Genomic DNA, 4,384 nt, shown 5'->3' on the forward strand with positions numbered 1-4,384 from the left:
GTGTTTAGCAACGGGTGAAAAATGCGTACGTATTTTGCACGTATAGGACTCACACAACGGCTAGTCGCCTCTGGACTAGGCGCCGAAACGCGTGTTAGAAATAGATCTCATGTACACAATTTTAATATTACTTAATAAACCCTGGATGTGAACGATTCATGAACATGAGCTACGTTGATCAAAAACCGTGACATGTAGTGAGAGATAATAGTAAATATAAACGAATTCGGCAGCTAATCTATACGATTGTTAGCGTTCTGAATTTGTTTATAATTAGTTAGAAATTAAATGTTCGAAGCAAATTGTTTTGTACTCGATTAAAGAAACATTTTTCTTTGGTAATGCAGTTACATTTTTTATTTAAGATAAATAATTGAATTTCATAAATAAATAAATAAAAATAACTCTTACCAAAGAAAAATGTTTCTGTAATTAGTTAATAAATACATTTGCCCATCGATGCATCACATCGTTCAGCATATTTTCATAATTTCAATCTCAAAATGATATCAAATATAAAACAATTGTTTTACGTTGGAATATAAAACAATTTAATTATGATGTTTTTACAGTATACATTAGAATACATTGTATAATACAATTCCAACAAAACTGTCATTTGAGTTCGAAGGATAATATCATTTCTTGAGAATAAATTTGGCAAACCGCACTTACATACATTTAATTACAATGTTACTAATTTTTTTAATGACATTACAGGATGAAATCGAAAGTTTTGAGGACTCGAAAGAACTTAATCCCAAGTTAATTCGGAAATTGGAAAGTAAGTAACGATGATGTATTCATTCTGATGTCAACGATAGGTACCAAATTAACTTTAACAATGGAATTGATAAAATATGTTTAATGATATCCCATAGCGAATGGACAAATTTATTTAGGAAAGTACATCACCATGGAGAGAAGTCGTAAGAATCAAATTTTTCTAATCGATACCATGTATTGTGTAAATTGATGAAATTAATTGTATGATCACAATTTTATATTGAATCGAATGTATTAATTTCCTACTGTGTCAATAAATATTCAAATGAACTTTATATTCAAGTATAATGTAATATTGACATTTAAAAACTTAGTTGATACATGTTCTCGATGAGTGACTTTTCACATTTTCAATATTAAATTCAACTTGAATGAACAAAAGACATGAAATCTCAACGATAGAACTATAATGCCACTAAAAACGTAAATTCAATATGTTATGTCAGAGCAAGATTTGTCTCACATAAGATAAAAATTCAGGTTTTAAAACAATTATAATTTTTCTCGATATTATTCCTTTAATAAAATCTAGTTTTCTACTTCCTTTATCCAGATAAAAAAGAGAAAAATAAATATAGGAATGTAAATTAGGAAGTAAATTTGACATTTTATTTGATTTGCTTCCAATAAATAATTGAAGCATTTGTGATCATTATTTCAGTGCTCGCTAAATGACATTCAATATCAAATTGAATTTTGTTATAATATTAATTGGAACAATTTACATGATACTTGGTATCGATAAGGAAATTGTGATCCTCACTGCTTCTCTTCGCACCGAGGCACTTTCCTAAATCAAATTGCCCATCGGTTCATGCTATCGTCACACATATTTTAATTACATTTAATTGGGTACCTCTCGTTGACATCGGGATAGAGATCACATCGTCATTACTCACCAAATACGATATCGTAACAATTGCTTCATGCGTTGGCAACACTGAACTCGATATCCTACGAAGATGGGAACGGGTTTCCTCAAAACCTCGATTTTTTTCCAATTTTTTGTATAAACGACACNACACATATTTTAATTACATTTAATTGGGTACCTCTCGTTGACATCGGGATAGAGATCACATCGTCATTACTCTCCAAGTAGGATATATATATAAGATTTGTATTACTATTTCCTACGCAACTATATAACACTATTATAAAATTAAATAATGTAGCGTATACGTAACATATCAGTAACATGTTACGTTAATATTATAATACGAAACATGTAACACGTAACTGTAACATAGTGTGTTTGGTAGGTACTTACCATGGATACTTTGGTGAGTATTCAAGTTTCTTCTAAAGATTTCCGCTGGGTATTCACTTTGGGTCTTTGAAACATTTTGTCCACGTCTGCAAATGTCATGAAAAATCAATATTCTACCTAATTGTGTTGAAAAGAAATATATTGAACATATGTAAATACCTACGATCTGTACGTTTATCCCCAAGGAATGGTGATATCTGGATGAGCGGAGACACCTTCGCTGAAATTCCATGATGTTTTCCTACATAACCTGTAACAGACATTGTGATTAAATTAATTAAAATAGTTCTGTTACTTATGAAAAACGTTTCTATATTTCGTTCCTAGAATAAATACAGATAATAATCAATATTCATATTTCCTACCTGATGAACTCCGAACTTCCCGAAAGTTAGGTTATGTTCCTCGGGTGGGCTGTTACTCGCGAGTAGTACTCTTGTAGTCTTCCCCTGTGTGTTGTCACTTTTTCACGACTATTTACACGCGCACGCTTATTTAAACTTAATTTATTTTCATAAATAAATTAAGATCATTTGTTGTGAGCGGCTATGGAACCGCCACTCAGTACCGATGCGTGACTGTAAGATGGCTCCACACATACTTGGGATACCATCTTACCGACAAATTGGACCCCAAGACAGTACTTTTTGTACGGTGCCACCTGGCACAGATATCGGCAACTAATTTTTTACCCTAAGAGCAATTACAGACGACATGTTATTCGCGAAACAAGCCTGCATTCTTCAGAAATCGTTTATAAAAATATTTTCAATAGTTTCCCACCTGACTTTGTAAAATTATACGTTTATATTGTTCTAAATTGTCCAGACTCGGTCCTGAAACTCTTAATTTTTCATTTTAAGCCTTCAAAAAGTATAAAACATCGAAAATATGCCACATTGGTTCTAGTCTATGTTAACGGCGTTCACCACCAAAGTGGGGACGATGACTTCCACCGCTAGATAGCATTAGCATCGAATTCGGTGGGAGATAACCAAAACGTACTTTCTCGCTCGGATGAGGGAGACGCGACGCATAATGGGCGGTGTTTAGCAACGGGTGAAAAATGCGTACGTATTTTGCACGTATAGGACTCACACAACGGCTAGTCGCCTCTGGACTAGGCGCCGAAACGCGTGTGACCACCGACCGCACGCATACGCCAGTTGGACGCTCCACCTAAAGTCGGCAACGGTTGCTAAGAAATGCCCAAATTCCTCGCAAGAAACTCGAAAATCATGAAAAAGGTGCTCCACGGGGACAACGATTTTGAGCGTATTTCTCAACCGATTGAGCTCAACAAGTGCTCGTTTTAAAGATAAAATGTTGACGTGTGTTTATATGGAAGCGATTTTCGATCAAACACCTCTTTCCTAGTTAAAAGGGCCTGGAAATTATGTCTTTGCACTTTTTTATATGAAAATGGCCATTTATCGAAAATCGCTCCCATATAAACACAGGTCGACATTTCATCTTCGATATGAGCACTCGTTAAGCTCGATCGGTTTAGAAATACGTTCGGAATCGTTGTCCCCGTGAGGCCCTGCAAAATCGCTAGAGTGGTGAGCGCCCTTAATACATTTTTTTAAGTCGCGAGTATAGCTGTGACCGGCTTTATTAGATACAGAAAGCCAAATTACTTGTGTATCTGCGGCATTTTATGACGAGATTATTGAAAAGCGCAAGGTATTTGAATTGCCCGTAAATAGTTTGTATGTTGTTCCCGTTATAGGACGAAGGGCGACGGCAGTCCGTAAACAGATTTATTTAGAATTTTCCGTGGGAAGGTGCAATATGGTCGGTACATTCTTAGTGGTGCCTCGGTTATTGGAGTGTGTAATTTTGGGTCATGATTGGTTGGAAGGGACCCGTACGATCATTAATCAAGAAACTCGGTAGAGTTTCGAGCCAAATACATTTTTGAACGAGAAACTCCTAGCGTGGAGCGATGCGAGAAACGCGCCCTGCGCGTTGAGTTCGAGCGAGACGCTACAGAGTTATATACAGTAAGGATTAGGATTTCAGGAGTGGGGGAAATGAAAATATAATTTCTTCTTTGCTACAGATAAAGAAATAAACTTTCGATGGACCCAAAAAATTCAGTAAAAAATCAGGAATTTTTTAAAATTTATCCGACTCTGATTGCTGCTATGTACGTAAAGATATGGAACGATAAAGTTTTCGGCACTCTCAGAATCGTTGTTCTCATATCGTCATCGTCGTCCCTTCAGTCACGAACTACCATTTTCGCACTCACATGATAGGTCAACCCTCATACGACTTTTTGTACGACATTCGATGGCGCCCCTCGCGGAATGATAATGAACT

At 35.6% G+C, this 4,384-nt stretch overlaps 1 long non-coding RNA gene across 1 annotated transcript; it reads right to left on the reverse strand.

The window, feature by feature from the left end:
* Positions 1-2,051: 2,051 nt before the first annotated feature.
* LOC105702967 lies at positions 2,052-2,567 on the reverse strand. The gene is made up of 3 exons (XR_001104330.1): positions 2,422-2,567; positions 2,220-2,306; positions 2,052-2,142 (listed from the first exon to the last, which is right to left on the reverse strand). It is a non-coding gene; the product is annotated as an uncharacterized LOC105702967 (long non-coding RNA).
* Positions 2,568-4,384: the final 1,817 nt, after the last annotated feature.

Source organism: Orussus abietinus, unplaced genomic scaffold (assembly GCF_000612105.2).
Source record: "Orussus abietinus isolate OABI.00-Male unplaced genomic scaffold, Oabi_2.0 scaffold838, whole genome shotgun sequence".
Taxonomy (NCBI): Eukaryota; Metazoa; Arthropoda; class Insecta; order Hymenoptera; family Orussidae; genus Orussus; species Orussus abietinus.